General features: G+C 59.6%; 1 pseudogene; it reads left to right on the forward strand.

Annotated features, from left to right (window-relative positions):
• Window positions 1-15,936, forward strand: part of LOC139280927 (zinc finger protein 229-like) — a 58,772-nt pseudogene that overhangs the window by 19,485 nt on the left and 23,351 nt on the right.

Below are 15,936 nucleotides of genomic sequence, written 5' to 3' on the forward strand. Positions count from 1 at the left end.
CCGCCATTCAACAAGATCATGGCTGATCTGGATGTGGACTCAGCTCCACTTACCGGCTCGCTCCCAATAACCCTTAATTCCCTTATTGGTTAAAAATCTATCTATCTGTGATTTGAATACATTCAATGAGCTAGCCTCAACTACTTCCCTGTGCAGAGAATTCCACAGATTCACATCCCTCTGGGAGAAGAAATTCCTTCTCAACTCGGTTTCAAATTAGCTCCCCCGTATTTTGAGGCTGTGCCCCCTAGTTCTAGTCTCCCGACCAGTGGAAACAACCTATCTGCCTCTATCGTGTCTATCCCTTTCATTATTTTAAATGTTTCTATAAGATCACCCCTCATCCTTCTGAACTCCAACGAGTAAAGACCCTGTCTACTCAATCTATCATCATAAGGTAACCCCCTCATCTCCGGAATCAGCCTAGTGAATCGTCTCTGAACCCCCTCCAAAGCTAGTATATCCTTCCTTAAGTAAGGTGACCAAAACTGCATGCAGTACTCCAGGTGCGGCCTCACCAATACCCTGTACAGTTGCAGCAGGACCTCCCTGCTTTTGTATTCCATCCCTCTCGCAATGAAGGCCAACATTCCATTCGCCTTCCTGATTACCTGCTGCACCTGTAAACTAACTTTTTGGGACCAATGGTGGAGCTTTGGAGGCGTGGCCTATTCAGTTGGAGCTGTGCTGCTGAGAGAGAAGGAACTCCCTGCTTTGCTCCTGTCTCGAAAGCCTGGAGTGAACCCTGAGAACAGCCCAGGAATAGGAGGAGAGGGCTGGCTTACTGCACATTCAACATCCAGAGGGAGAGGAGCAGAGCAGAAAATGTATCATTTATTACAACTACAGAGAGTTGGAGAGAGGGGGAAAAAACATCCTGAGAAAAAACCATCCAGTGTGGAAGGAGGGAGAGTCATTTCTACAATCTTCGACAGGTGGGTGTGTTTTGGTACATTCCCCGAAATACTTTGTTGTATCGGTGGGGGGAGGAAAGAAGATAACTTGAGGGCCGGAACATCGCGGGCGGTGTGTGTGTGTGGAAGTGTGTGTGGGGGTCTTGCTTACAGCTAGGCCCCACACACCACTGAAGCACCCCTCCCCCATTGCCTAGCCTGGGATAGCTGGAGCTACCTGGCTGAAGAATCTTTAATCACCCTATTAAACATCGTTGGGAGTGTGTGCCTGGGTGGCTCCAGCTATCCCAGGTGAAGACATCTTCTCCCCCCACCCGAAGACCATTCTACAAAGACTGTTTTTTTGCCATCTGGGGAGTGCACCCCAAGAAACACCCACCAACGCTGTGAGGGGAGACCTGCCCTGGCAGCTTCCCTCATTCCCACCCCCCTCGCTCTATCTCTCTCTCTCTGTCTCTCCCCTCTCTCTCTGAGAGCCCTTTCCTCCTAATTTTTAAAAACAATTAAGACAACTGAGCAGAGGGAGCAAGGCCCCTCCCCATTCGTTAACTGGGGGAGAGGTGTGCCCCATTAAGAGCTCCCTCTGCTCAAAAAACCAACGAGGCCAATTAAAGACCATTAAGGCCTGTGACTTTGGGGTGGGTGTAGCCCTTAAAGGGACCCCGTGATGGCGACCCCATGCACACCGGTGGCAGGGTCAGCTAGGACATATGCGCAGGCGGCGTCCACATCCACGGCGCCTCCTGCGCCTCTGCTGCCCTGCCACCATTCAGACTGACAACAAAAAAACACGGGGTCAAGAGCTACACTCACCCCACAATGAGCATTGAGGAATGCGTGCGGGCGATGGCTGGGGTAGTCGGCCCCTCGGCCATTGTCACAGCCTCCAAGATGTCTGGGAAGGCCGTGTTCTTCCTGGGGTCAGAGCGGGCGGTGTCCCTGGCCCTCGAAAAGGGGCTCACGGTGGGTGGGACGTTCCTGCCGGTGGACGCTCTCGAGGCCACCGTGCAGAGGGTCATCATTTCAAATGTCCCGCCCTTTGTTCCCGCTGAGCTCCTCCTCCCTCACCTACACCAACTGGGGGAGGTAAGGTCGGGGATCAACCCCATACCGCTTGGCCTCAGGGAGAACAGCCTGCGCCATGTGTTCTCCTTCCGCCACCAGCTCTTTGTCCGGCTGGTGCGGGAGGAGACAACGGAGGGCAATTTTAATGTGGCGCACGAGGGGACTGCCTACCGCATCTTTTGGACGTCGGACGGCGTGCGGTGCCATGCCTGCAGGGAGGTGGGGCACGTCCGCAAGAACTGCCCCGCCTCCAAAGCCGCCAAACCACCGAAGGCGGCCAAGGCTGGCGCCGCCGCCACCCCTCCCCCTAGTAGCGTCCGTGTGCCGGGAGCTGTGGGTGCGCGGGCATCGTCGGGGGCCTTTGTTTTCACGGCCTCCGGTGGCGGGGAGGGAGAGCGTCCGATCGGAAGGAAGGCGCGGAGGAAGGCGTAACATCTCGAGGCGGGTCCCCTCAGTGCGCCAGACAGCTTGAACACCGTGCTCAGCCCAACCCTGACATCGGCGAGCGCGGGGCGCCCTGAGCCCGTGCCCGAGCCCTTGACCAGTATCTCAGAGGGGCTCGGGCGCGGGCAAAAAAAGAAAAAGGGGGGGTGGAGCGGGAGGCCTCGGCAGACATGGAGGTCTCCCTGCCTCCGCGCCCCCCAAGGAACAAAAGGATGCGCCGCTCCAATGAGGCGGAGGGGGAACAACATCACTCCGCGGAGGAGTCGGTGCCCGCCGCGTGTCCCGCGTCCCCCACTAGCGCCCTCAAACTGCACCGTCGGCGGGAGGAATCTGTCCCCGGGGAGGGTGAGACAGTCGAGGCTGCCCAGCCTCTGCCTCCCGGGGATGGCGTGGAGGATCTGCCTGTCATGGGGGGTGTGCGGCCAGCAGAGGAATGCATTGCCGCCGGGTCGAGTGTCCCGGGGACTGAGGCGGGCGGGGCCGAAAAGGCCGAACCTGAGCCCGCCCAGCTATTAACCAACTTCCCCCGGGTGTCGCTCGGCCCGGAAGAAACGGAAATGATTAATTTTAACGATTCTGTACACGCTGGGCCGGGGGGTGGCGGCGGGGAGGGTGAAGAACAACAACCCTCGCCCCCTACTTTGGAGCTGAGGTACTTGGAGGACCTGGAACATTACTTTGACCAGGTCTCTCCATGTTCCCCGGCTCCTGGGGCGGAGGAGGAACCCCTTCCGCTGTCGCTTCCCGACCCAGCACCACTTTTAAAAGAGCCCAGTGGGGACTCCTCTGCCGACAATCCTGGGGGTGGGATCGGGGCAGAGCCAGGGCCGGATGGAGCGGCCGGGCCGTTTGCCATACCTCGTGCGGTCGACGGTCCGGCTGCTAGCGGCGACCTCCCGGAGGAGGACGGGGACTCGGTGGAGGACGTGGGTGAAGATCTCGAGTCCATCGCCAGTGAGGCGGTGGATCTCCTCGTGCCCGCCGCTGAGTCCCCCCTCATTCCCGTAGAGGAACTCCGGGACTTTTTGGTCCAGAGCCAGGGTCACCGCAACCGAACCCATCTGGCCCGGGAAAGATGGTCCGAGCTGAGGCTGCTCATCGCTTCCATCCGCGTCGCCACTAAAACCATGGCCGCGGGCGGGCCGTTATCAAAGGCGCAAGACCTTGAGCTGCGCCGGCTCATAAAGTTCCTCGCTGGGCTGCTGAAGGAGTGGAGGTCAACAAAAGACTCCACTCCCCCCCCTCCACAATAGGTTAGGTAGAGGTTGCACTATGCTCTTGTCATGAAGATAACCATAGCCAGCCTCAACATCAACGGCAGCAGAGAGGCACGCCGTAGATTGAACAATTTTTCGCTCCTGCGGGAGGGGAAATATGCGGCGTGCTTCCTGCAAGAAACCCACACCGTTCCAGGAGACAAAGCCACGTGGCTCCTGGAATGGCAAGGAGAGGTCAGCATGAGCCACCTCACTGCCACTTCTAGTGGGGTGGCCATCTTGTTGGCCCTGCATTTTCAGCCGGAGATCTTGGGGGTCGAGGAGCCCATGCCAGGCCGCTTGCTGCACGTAATGGTTCACCTGGGGGACATGCCGCTCCATCTCGTGAACGTATACGCCCCTCAGCCCGGCCCGCAGCAAACGCGCTTCTTCGAAGAGGTGTCCGCTCTTCTTGACTCCGTCGACGTCGGCGACTGCATTGTCCTCGGGGGGGATTTTAACTGCACCCTCGAGGCGAGGGACCGCTCCGGTGCCCCGCAGAGCATGACGGCGATGGAGAAGTTGAGGGACTTGGTCGGGTCCTTCGACTTCGTGGATGTCTGGCGAAATCTCCATCCCGACTCCAGCGCCTTTACTTGGGTGAGGCCTGGAGTAGGATGGTCCAAAGTCGACCGCCTTTACGTGTCTCGGGCATACGTTTCCTGTGTCCCGGCAGCCTCCATGCGGCCGGTGCCGTGTTCGGACCAACACCTGGTGTGGGCGGAGCTCGCTTCGCTCCGCGCGAGGACGGGGTCCGCGTACTGGCATTTTAACAACCAGCTGCTGGAGGACGTGCGGTGCCAGGACTCGTTCCGTCGATTCTGGGCCGACTGGAGAAGGAAGCAGGGGGGCTTCCCCTCCTTGAGGCTATGGTGGGACGTGGGCAAGGCTCACGTCTGCATCTTCTGTCAAGAGTACGCGAGGGGTCGACCAAGAGGCGGGTGGCCAGGGTCGGGCGCCTCGAAAAAGAGTCCTGTCTCGGTCAAGTCGTCGGGGACCCGGCCCTGCGGACGGTGTACGAAGCGAAGAAGGCCGCGGTGAAGGACCTGCAGCTCGTCGGGTCCCGAGGCACTTTCGTGATGTCGTGGATTCGATTCCTGCGGGATCTGGACCGCGGCTCCCCCTTCTTCTACTCGCTGCTAAAAAGTCAGGGTGTCCGTAAGCAGCTTTTGACGCTGCTGGCCGACGACGGCTCTCTCGTCTCGGATCTGGAGGGCGTCAACAACAGGGCCCGTGAGTATTACGGGGCCCTGTTCTCTCCGGAGCCGTCCAGCGAGGAAGCACGTAGAATTTTGTGGGAGGACCTGCTAAAGGTCAGCCTGGAGGGCGCCGAAAATCTGCAAGCTCCGCTAAGCCTGGCGGAGCTGACCGCCGCCCTCGACCGGTTCTCGAGGGGAAAAGCCCCGGGGCTGGACGGGCTGACCGTGGAGTTCCGCATTCTGGGATTACGCGCGGGTCCTGGGGGAAAGTCTGGCGACCGGGGAGATGCCCCTCTCTTGGCGCAGGGCAGTCATCGTCCTGCTGCCTAAGAAGGGCGATCTCCGCCTCCTTAAGAACTGGCGCCCGGTCTCCCTCCTCAGCACGGACTACAAAATCTTCGCCAGGGCGATGTCTGCTCGCCTTGGTGCCGTGCTGGACCACATGATCCACACCGACCAGTCCTACACGGTCCCGGGCCGGACAATCCACGATAACATCCATCTGGTCCGGGACCTCATCCATTACTCCCAGGAGGCTGGTCTGTCGGTCGCCTTCCTATCCCTCGACCAAGAGAAGGCGTTCGACAGGGTGGATCACGACTATCTGTTCGGAACTCTGCGCACTTTCGGGTTCGGGACCCATTTCGTCGCCCGGATCCGACTTTTGTACACCGCCGCGGAGTGTCTGATTAAGGTTAACGGGTCCTTGACGGCGCCCCTTCGCTTTGGGAGAGGGGTGCGCCAGGGATGCCCCATGTCCGGCCAGTTATATGCCGTCTGCGTGGAGCCTTTCCTGCGCCTCCTGCGGACGAGGTTGATGAGACTGGCTCTGCAAGGGCCGGGCGTGGAGGTCGTCCTCTCGGCTTATGCCGATGACGTGCTCCTCGCGGTAGAGGATCCCGCTGACCTGCGTGAGTGCCAGGAGATTTATTCGGCCACATCCTCCGCCAGAATCAACTGGGAGAAATGTTCCGGACTCCTGATGGGTCAGTGGCGGGTGGACTCCCTGCCGGAGGAGCTCAGGCCTTTTGCCTGGAGCACGACCTATCTCCTCTATCTGGGAGTCTACCTTAGCCCCGACGAGGAAGCCTGGCCGGCGAACTGGCAGGAGCTGGAGGCCAAGGTCGCCGCTCGCCTAGGGCGCTGGACAGGACTGCTCCGAGTGCTGTCCTGCAGGGGTCGAGCGCTAGTCATAAACCAGCTGGTGGCCGCCATGTTGTGGTACCGGCTGGTCACTTTGACCCCTCCCCCTGCGTTTGTCACCAAGATACAGAAGAAGCTGGTGGACTTCTTCTGGAACAACAGGAAGCACTGGGTCTCTGCCGCGGTCTTGAGTCTCCCGCTTAGGGAGGTCGGTCAGTCGTTGGTGTGCGTCAGCGCCCAGCTCGCGACTTTCCGTCTTCAGACCCTGCAGAGATACCTTTACGTTGAGCCCCCTCCTAGGTGGCGTGCTCTGGCGATGTATTTCTTCCGCCAGCAGCACGGCCTCAGCTACGACACGCAGCTCCTGTTTGTGAACTTGGGGGGTGTCAGGACCACCCTCCGGGAGCTGCCTGTCTTTTACAAGGAACTCATCAGGGTCTGGAACAAAGTCTCCACCAAGCTCAGCTCTCCACCGGCTGGAGTGGCGGCCGTCCTGCAGGAGCCGCTGCTCGGGAATCCGTACCTCCACGGCCGAGGCTTTATGTGGCGGTCGGACGAGAGGGCTGTGGCTGGTGAGGTGACCAGGGTCAGGGACCTGCTCGATGGCGGAGGAGCGGGCTGGATGGCGCCAGACACGGTGGCGCGGTGCCTAAATTCTGCCAACGTCCGCCACGCAGCCGATGCCATCGAGTCGCTAAAAAGAGCTCTGGGCCCCGACTCCATTAGGTGCATCGAGGAGGCTCAAGCACGTGGGGAGATCCCATCCGAACTGAGCCCCGTCCGGACAGAATTCCTCATCAGCACCAAACCCCGGAACCTCCCTCGGGGGCCGGCGCCTCACAACTTGAGCCACCTCGGGGAAATCCCCTCCGTGCCTTTCAGTTCCGCGCGGAGGGGTTTACTGTACGGGCTGCTCCTGCACACTCTCAGCTTTGCCATCCTCGCCTGCCATCCGGACACGCCATGGCGTACCATCTTGCCGTCCGGAGGAGGCGGGGGTCCCCGATGGAGGGCACTCAACGCAGGATTCCTCCCACTATTTATCGGGGACTTGGCCTGGAGGGTGGTGCACGGAGCAGTGCCGTGCAATAAATTTTTAAGCCGGTTCACGGGCTCCCAGGCCGCCTGCAATTTCTGCGGTCTGGAAGAGTCCGTGTTCCATGTTTTTATTGAGTGCACGAGGTTGCAGCCCCTGTTTTGTTATTTAAAGGGGCTGCTCCTGAAATTCTGGCTGCACTTCAGTCCCACACTCCTGATCTTCGGGCACCCGGTGCGGAGGGGAGCGGGTAGGTCCGAGGGCCTCCTCCTAGGACTGCTCCTGGACACGGCCAAGGGTGCCATCAGCCGGTCCAGGCAGCGGGCGGTCGAGGGGGTCATTCAGCCAGACTGCCTGCCTCTCTTCCGCGCCCACATCCGGTCCAGGGTGTCCTTGGAGATGGAGCACGCGGTGTCCACCGGTACGCTCGCGGCCTTCCGCGAGAGGTGGGCACCGGAGGGACTGGAGTGCATCATCACGCCCGGCAACCAAATTTTAATTTGATTTTATGTTTTTATGTTAATTTGTTTGAATTGCCGGTGCTTTTAGTCTCCCACTCCCCTTTTATAGGGGCCACTTGGAGAAAAAATTCGATTCTGTGCCCAAAAAAAGAACCAAAAAAATTAAAAAAAGGGCCTTGTAAATGTTGGTGTTTCCCCCAGATCGGGGGGTTTAATGTTTTTTGTTTGCTCCTAAAAGAGTTTCATGCAGAAGGAGCAATGGTGGAGCTTTGGAGGCGTGGCCTATTCAGTTGGAGCTGTGCTGCTGAGAGAGAAGGAACTCCCTGCTTTGCTCCTTTCTCGAAAGCCTGGAGTGAACCCTGAGAACAGCCCAGGAATAGGAGGAGAGGGCTGGCTTACTACACATTCAACATCCAGAGGGAGAGGAGGAGAGCAGAAAATTTATCACTTATTACAACTACAGAGAGTTGGAGAGAGGGGGAAAAGAACAACCTGAGGAACACCATCCAGTGTGGAAGGAGGGAGAGTCGTTTCTACAATCTTCGACAGGTGGGTTTGTTTTGGTGCATTCCCCGAAAGACTTTGTTGTATCGGTGGGAGGAGGAAAGAGGACCTTTCGAGGGCCGGAACATCGCGGGGGGTGTGTGTGTGTGGAAGTGTGTGTGTGGGTCTTGCTTACAGCTAGGCCCCACACACCACTGAAGCACCCCTCCCCCATTGCCTAGCCTGGGATAGCTGGAGCTACCTGGCTGAAGTAGTACTAATTACCCTATTTAACATCGTTGGGAGTGTGTGCCTGGGTGGCTCCAGCTACCCCAGGTGAAGACATCTTCTCTCCCCACCCGAAGACCATTCTACAAAGACTGTGTTTTTTGCCATCTGGGGAGTGCACCCAAAGAAACACCCACCCATCGCTGTGAGGGGAGACCTGCCCTCGCAGCCTCCCTCTTTCCCACCCCCCCTCACTCTTTCGCTCTCTCTCTCTGTCTCTCCCCTCTCTCTCTGAGAGCCCTTTCCTCCTAATTATAAAACAATTAAGACAACTGAGCAGAGGGAGCAAGGCCCCTCCCCATTCGTTAACTAGGGGAGAGGTGTGCCTCTTTTAGAGCTCCCTCTGCTCAAAACACCAACGAGGCCAATTAAAGACTATTGAGGCCTGTGACTTTGGGGTGGGTGTAGCCCTTAAAGGGACCCCATGATGGCGACCCCATGCACGCCGGTGGCAGGGCCAGCTAAGACGTACGCGCAGGCGGCGTCCACATCCCTGGCACCTCCTGCGCCTCCTGCTGCCCTGCCACCATTCAGACTGATAACAAAAAAACACGGGGTCAAGAGCTACACTCACCCCACAATGAGCATTGAGGAGTGCGTGCGGGCGATGGCTGGGGTAGTCGGCCCCTCGACCATTGTCGCAGCCTCCAAGATGTCTGGGAAGGCCGTGTTCTTCCTGGGGTCGGAGCGGGCGGTGTCCCTGGCCCTCGAAAAGGGGCTCACGGTGGGTAGGACGTTCCTGCCGGTGGACCCTCTCGAGGCCACCGCGCAGAGGGTCATCATTTCAAACGTCCCGCCCTTTGTTCCCGCTGAGCTCCTCCTCCCTCACCTACACCAACTGGGGGAGGTAAGGTCAGGGATCAACCCCATACCGCTTGGCCTCAGGGAGAACAGCCTGCGCCATGTGTTCTCCTTCCGCCACCAGCTCTTTGTCCGGCTGGTGCGGGAGGAGACAACGGAGGGCAATTTTAACATGGTGCACGAGGGGACTGCCTACCGCATCTTCTGGACGTCGGACGGCGTGCGGTGCCATGCCTGCAGGGAGGTGGGGCACGTCCGCAAGAACTGCCCCGCCTCCAAAGCCGCCAAACCACCGAAGGCGGCCAAGGCTGGTGCCGCCGCCACCCCTCCCCCTAGTAGCATCCGTGTGCCGGGAGCTGTGGGTGCGCGGGCATCGTCGGGGGCCTTTGTTTTCACGGCCTCCGGCGGGGGGGAGGGAAGAGCGTCCGATTGGAAGGAAGGCGCGGAGGAAGGCGAAACATCTCAAGGCGGGTCCCCTCAGTGCGCCAGACAGCTTGAACACCGCGCTCAGCCCAACCCTGACATCGGCGAGCGCGGGGTGCCCTGAGCCCGTGCCCGAGCCCTTGACCAGTATCACAGAGGGGCTCGGGCATGGTCAAGAAAAGAAAAAGGGGGGGTTGCAGCGGGTGACCTCGGCAGACATGGAGGTCTCCCTGCCTCCGCGCCCCCCCAGGAACAAAAGGAGGCGCCGCTCCAATGAGGCGGAGGGGGAATAACATCCCTCCGTGGAGGAGTCGGTGCCCGCCGCGTATCCCGCGTACCAACCAGCGCCCCCAAACTGTGCCGTAGGCAGGAGGAATCTGTCCCCGGGGAGGGTGAGACAGTCGAGGCTGCCCAGCCTCTGCCTCCCGGGGATGGCATACAAGATCTGCCTGTTGTGGGGGGCGTGGGGCCAGCGGAGGAATGCATTGCCGCCGGGTCGAGTGTCCCGGGGACTGAGGCGGGCGGGGCCGAAAAGGCCGAACCTCAGCCCGCCCAGCTATTAACCAACTTCCCCCGGGTGTCGCTCGGCCCGGAAGAAACGGAAATTATGAATAATTTTAACGATTCTGTACACGCTGGGCCGGGGGGTGGCGGCGGGGAGGGGGAAGAACAACAACCCCCGCCCCCTACTTTGGAGTTGAGGTACTTGGAGGACCTGGAACATTACTTTGACCAGGTCTCTCCGTGTTCCCCGGTTCCTGGGGCGGAGGAGGAACCCCTTCCGCTGTCGCTTCCCGACCCAGCATCACTTTAAAAAGAGCCCAGTGGGGACTCCTCTGCCGACGATCCTGGGGGTGGGATCGGGGCAGAGCCAGGGCCAGATGGAGCGGCCGGGCCGTTTGCCGTACCTTGTGCGGTCGACGGGCCGGCTGCTGGTGGCAACCTCCCGGGGGAGGACGGGGACTCGGTGGGGGACGCGGAAGAAGATCTAGAGTCCACTGCCAGTGAGGCAGTGGATCTGCTCGCGTCCGCCGCTGAGCCCCTCCTCATTCCTGCAAAGGAACTCCGGGACTTTTTGGTCCAGAGCCAGGGTCGCCGCGACCGAGCCCGTCTGGCCCTGGAAAGATGGTCCGAGCCAGTGATGATCATCGCGTCCGTCCACAGTGCCGCTAAAACCTTGGCCGCGGGCGGGCACTTGACAAGGGCGCAAGACCTTGAGCTGCGCCGGCTCAGGGGGTTCCTCGCTGGGCTGCGTAGGGAGTGGAGGCCAAAAAAAACGACTCCGCTCTCCCCTCCACATTAGGTTAGGTAGAGGTTGCACTATGCTCTTGTCATGAAGATAACCATAGCCAGCCTCAACATCAACGGCGGCAGAGAGGCACGCCGTAGATTTAACAATTTATCACTCCTTCCAGAGGGGAAATATGCGGCGTGCTTCCTGCAAGAAACCCACACCGTTCCGGGAGACGAAGCCACGTGGCTCCTGGAATGGCAAGGAGAGGTCCGCATGAGCCACCTCACCGCCACTTCTAGTGGGGTGGCCATCTTGCTGGCCCCGCATTTTCAGCTGGAGATCTTGGGGGTCGAGGAGCCCGTGCCAGGCCGCTTGCTGCACCTAACGGTTCACCTGGGGGATGTGCCGCTCCATCTCATGAAAGTGTACGCCCCTCAGCCCGGCCCGCAGCAAACGCGCTTCTTCGAAGAGGTGTCCGCTCTTCTTGGCTCCGTCGACGTCGGCGACTGCATTATCCTCGGGGGGGATTTTAACTGCACCCTCGAGGCGAGGGACTGCTCCGGTGCCCCGCAGAGCATGACGGCGAGGGAGAAGTTGAGGGACCTGGTCGGGTCCTTCGACTTGGTGGACGTCTGATGAAATCTCCATCCCGACTCCAGCGCCGTTACTTGGGTGAGGCCTGGAGTAGGATGGTCCAGAGTCGACCGCCTTTACGTGTCTCGGGCATACGTTTCCTGCATCCCGGCGGCCTCCTTGCGGCCGGTGCCGTGTTCGGACCACCATCTGGTGTGGGCGGAGCTCGATTCGCTCCGCGCGAGGACGGGGTCCGCGTACTGGCATTTTAACAACCAGCTGCTGGAGGACGTGCGGTTCCAGGACTCGTTCCGTCGTTTCTGGGCCAACTGGAGAAGGAAGCAGGGGGGCTTCCCTTCTGTGAGGCTATGGTGGGACGTGGGCAAGGCTCACGTCTGCGTCTTCTGCCAAGAGTACGCCAGGGGGTCGACCAAGAGGCGGGCGGCCAGGGTCGGGCGCCTAGAAAAAGAGGTGCTCGACCTGGAGTCCCGCCTCGGTCAAGTCGTCGGGGACCCGCCCCTGCGGATGGTGTACGAAGCGAAGAAGGCCGCGCTGAAGGACCTGCAGCTCGTCGGGTCCAGAGGCGCGTTCGTGAGGTCGCGGATCCGGTTTCTGCGGGATCTGGACCGCGGCTCCCCCTTCTTCTACTCGCTGGAAAAAAGACAGTGTGTCCGTAAGCAGCTCTTGACGCTGCTGGCCGACGACGGCTCTCTCGTCTCGGATCCGGAGGGCATCATCACCAGGGCCCGTGAATATTACGGGGCCCTGTTCTCTCCGGAGCCGTCCAATGAGGAAGCATGTAGAGTTTTGTGGGAGGTCGCCGAAAATCTGGAAGCTCCGCTAAGCCTGGCGGAGCTGACTGGCGCCCTCGACCGGCTCTCGAGGTGAAAAGCCCCGGGGCTGGTCGGGCAGACCGTGGAGTTCCACAGGGCGTTCTGGGACGTCCTGGGGGGCGACTACGCGCGGGTCCTGGGGGAAAGTCTGGCGACCGGGGAGATGCCCCTCTCTTGGCGCAGGGCAGTCATCGTCCTGCTGCCTAAGAAGGGCGATCTCCGCCTCCTTAAGAACTGGCGCCCGGTCTCCCTCCTCAGCACGGACTACAAAATCTTCGCCAAGGCGATGTCTGCTCGCCTTGGTGCCGTGCTGGACCACATGATCCACCCCAACCAGTCCTACACGGTCCCGGGCCGGACAATCCACGATAACATCCATCTGGTCCGGGACCTCATCCATTACTCCCAGGAGGCTGGTCTGTCGGTCGCCTTCCTATCCCTCGACCAAGAGAAGGCGTTCGACAGGGTGGATCACGACTATCTGTTCGGAACTCTGCGCACTTTCGGGTTCGGGACGCATTTCGTCGCCGGATTCGACTTTTGTACACCGCCGCGGAGTGTCTGATTAAGGTTAACGGGCCCTTGACGGCGCCCCTTCGCTTTGGGAGAGGGGTGCGCCAGGGATGCCCCATGTCCGGCCAGTTATATGCCGTCTGCGTGGAGCCTTTCCTGCGCCTCCTGCGGACGAGGTTGACGGGACTGGCTCTGCAAGGGCCGGGCGTGGAGGTCGTCCTCTCGGCTTACGCTGATGACGTGCTCCTCGCGGTAGAGGATCCCGCTGACCTGCGGAGGATGCGTGAGTGCCAGGAGATTTACTCGGCCGCATCCTCCGCCAGAATCAACTGGGAGAAATGTTCCGCACTCCTGGTGGGTCAGTGGTGGGTGGACTCCCTGCCGGAGGAGCTCAGGCCTTTTGCCTGGAGCACGACCCATCTCCTCTATCTGGGAGTCTACCTTAGCCCCGACGAGGAAGCCTGGCCGGCGAACTGGCAGGAGCTGGAGGCCAAGGTCGCCGCTCGCCTAGGGCGCTGGACAGGACTGTTCCGAGTGCTGTCCTACAGGGGTCGAGCGCTAGTCATAAACCAGCTGGTGGCCGCCATGTTGTGGTACCGGCTGGTCATTTTGACCTCTCCCCCTGCGTTTGTCACCAAGATACAGAAGAAGTTGGTGGACTTCTTCTGGAATAACAGGAAGCACTGGGTCTCTGCCGCGGTCTTGAGTCTCCCACTTGGGGAGGGCGGTCAGTCGTTGGTGTGCGTCAGCGCCCAGCTCGCGACTTTCCGTCTTCAGACCCTGCAGAGATACCTTTACGTTGAGCCCCCTCCTAGGTGGCGTGCTCTGGCGATGTATTTCTTCCGCCAGCAGCACGGCCTCAACTACGACACGCAGCTCCTGTTTGTGAGTGTGGGGGGCGTCAGGACCGCCCTCCCGGAGCTGCCTGTCTTTTACAAGGAACTCATCAGGGTCTGGAACAAAGTCTCCACCAAGCGCAGCTCTCCACCGACTAGAGTGGCCGCCGTCCTGCAGGAGCCGCTGCTCGGGAATCCGTACCTCCACGACCGAGGTTTTTGGTGGTGGTCGGACGAGAGGGCTGTGGCTGATGAGGTGACCAGGGTCAGGGACCTGCTCGATGGCGGAGGAATGGGCTGGATGGCGCCAGACACTCTGGCGCGGTGCCTAAATTCTGCCAACATCCGCCGCGCGGCCGATGCCATCGAGTCGCTAAAAAGAGCTCTGGGCCCCGACTCCGTTAGGTGCATCGAGGAGGCTCAAGCACGTGGGGAGATCCCGTCCGAACTGACCCCCGTCCGGACGGAATTCCTCATCGGCGCCAAACCCCGGAACCTCCCTCGGGGGCCGGCGCCTCACAACTTGAGCCACCTCGGAGAAATCCCCTCCGTGCCTTTCATGCCATGGCGTACCATCTTGCCGTCCGGAGGAGGCGGAGGTCCTCGATGGAGGGCACTCTACGCAGGATTCCTCCCACTATTTATCGGGGACTTGGCCTGGAGGGTGGTGCACGGAGCAGTGCCGTGCAATAAATTTTTAAGCCGGTTCACGGGCTCCCAGGCCGTCAGCAATTTCTGCGGTCTGGAAGAGTCCGTGTTCCATGTTTTTATTGAGTGCACGAGGTTGCAGCCCCTGTTTTGTTATTTAAAGGGGCTGCTCCTGAAATTCTGGCTGCACTTCAGTCCCACACTCCTGATCTTCGGGCACCCGGTGCGGAGGGGAGCAGGTAGGTCCGAGGGCCTCCTCCTAGGACTGCTCCTGGGCACGGCCAAGGGTGCCATCAGCCGGTCCAGGCAGCGGGCGGTCGAGGGGGTCGTTCAGCCAGACTGCCTGCCTCTCTTCCGCGCATACATCCGGTCCAGGGTGTCCTTGGAGATGGAGCACGCGGTGTCCACCGGTACGCTCGCGGCCTTCCGCGAGAGGTGGGCACCGGAGGGACTGGAGTGCATCATCACGCCCGGCAACCAAATTTTAATTTGATTTTATGTTTTTAAGTTAATTTGTTTTAATTGCCGGTGCTTTTAGTGTCCCCCTCCCCTTTTATAGGGGGCACTTGGAGGAAAATATGATTCTGTGCCCAAAAAAAAACCCCAAAAGAAAAAATAAATAAATAAAAGGGCCTTGTAAATGTTTGGTGTTTCCCCCAGATTTAATTTTTGTTTGCGCCCAAAAGAGTTCATGCACAAGGACCAATGGTGGAGCTTTGGAGGCGTGGCCTATTCACTTGGAGCCTGGAGCAGTGAGAGAAGGAGCTGCTGCTGTAGCTCGTGGCTGGAAGGCCTTTCGAGAACCCTGTGAAACATCCCAGGAAGAGAAGGAAGGATGGAAGGAAGGGGCTTCATTACCATTCATCCAGAGGGAGAGGAGGAGAGCAGAAGACTGCAACACCTTTATTAATTCTACAAAGAGTTGGAGAGAGGGGGAAAAAAGAACAACTAACCAGTGTGGAAGGAGGGAAAGACTTCTTCAACCAAAGGTGGGTGTGTTTTGGTGCATTCCCCAAAAGACTTTGTTGTATCGGTGGGGGGAGGAAAGAAGACCATTCGAGGGCCGGAACATCGCGGGGGGTGTGTGTGTGTGTGGAAGTGTGTGTGGGGGTCTTGCCTTCAGCTAGGCCCACACACCACTGAAGCACTCCTCCCCCATTGCCTAGCCTGGGATAGCTGGAGCTACCAGGCTGAAGGAACTCAATCACCCTATTTAACATCGTTGGGAGTGTGTACCTGTTTGGCTCCAGCTGCCCCAGGTGAAGACATCTTCTCCCCCCACCCGAAGACCACCCCAAAGACTGTTTTGTTTGCCATCTGGGGAGTGCACCCACCCATCGCTGTGAGGGGAGACCTGCCCTCGCAGCTTCCCTCTTTCCGACCCCACCCTCTCTCTTTCTCTCTCTCTCTGTCTCTCACCTCTCTCTGAGAGCCCTTTCCTCCCAATTGAAAAAAGAAAAACAATTATGACAACTGAGCAGAGGGAGCAAGGCCCCTCCCCAATTGCCAACTAGGGGAGAGGTGTGCCTCTTTCAGAGCTCCCTCTGTTCAAATATTTAAACGAGGCCATTTAAGACCATTGAGGCCTGTGACTTTGGGGTGGGTGTAGCCCTTAAACGGACCCCGTGATGGCGACCCCATCCACGCCGGTGGCAGGGCCAGCAAGGACATACGCGCAGATGGCGTCCGCATCCACGGCGCCTCCTGCACCTTCTGCTGCCCTGCCACCTTTCAGACTTGTCACAAAGAAACACGGGGTCAAGAGCTACACTCACCCCATGATGAG

Source organism: Pristiophorus japonicus, chromosome 15 (genome assembly GCF_044704955.1).
Source record: "Pristiophorus japonicus isolate sPriJap1 chromosome 15, sPriJap1.hap1, whole genome shotgun sequence".
Taxonomy (NCBI): Eukaryota; Metazoa; Chordata; class Chondrichthyes; family Pristiophoridae; genus Pristiophorus; species Pristiophorus japonicus.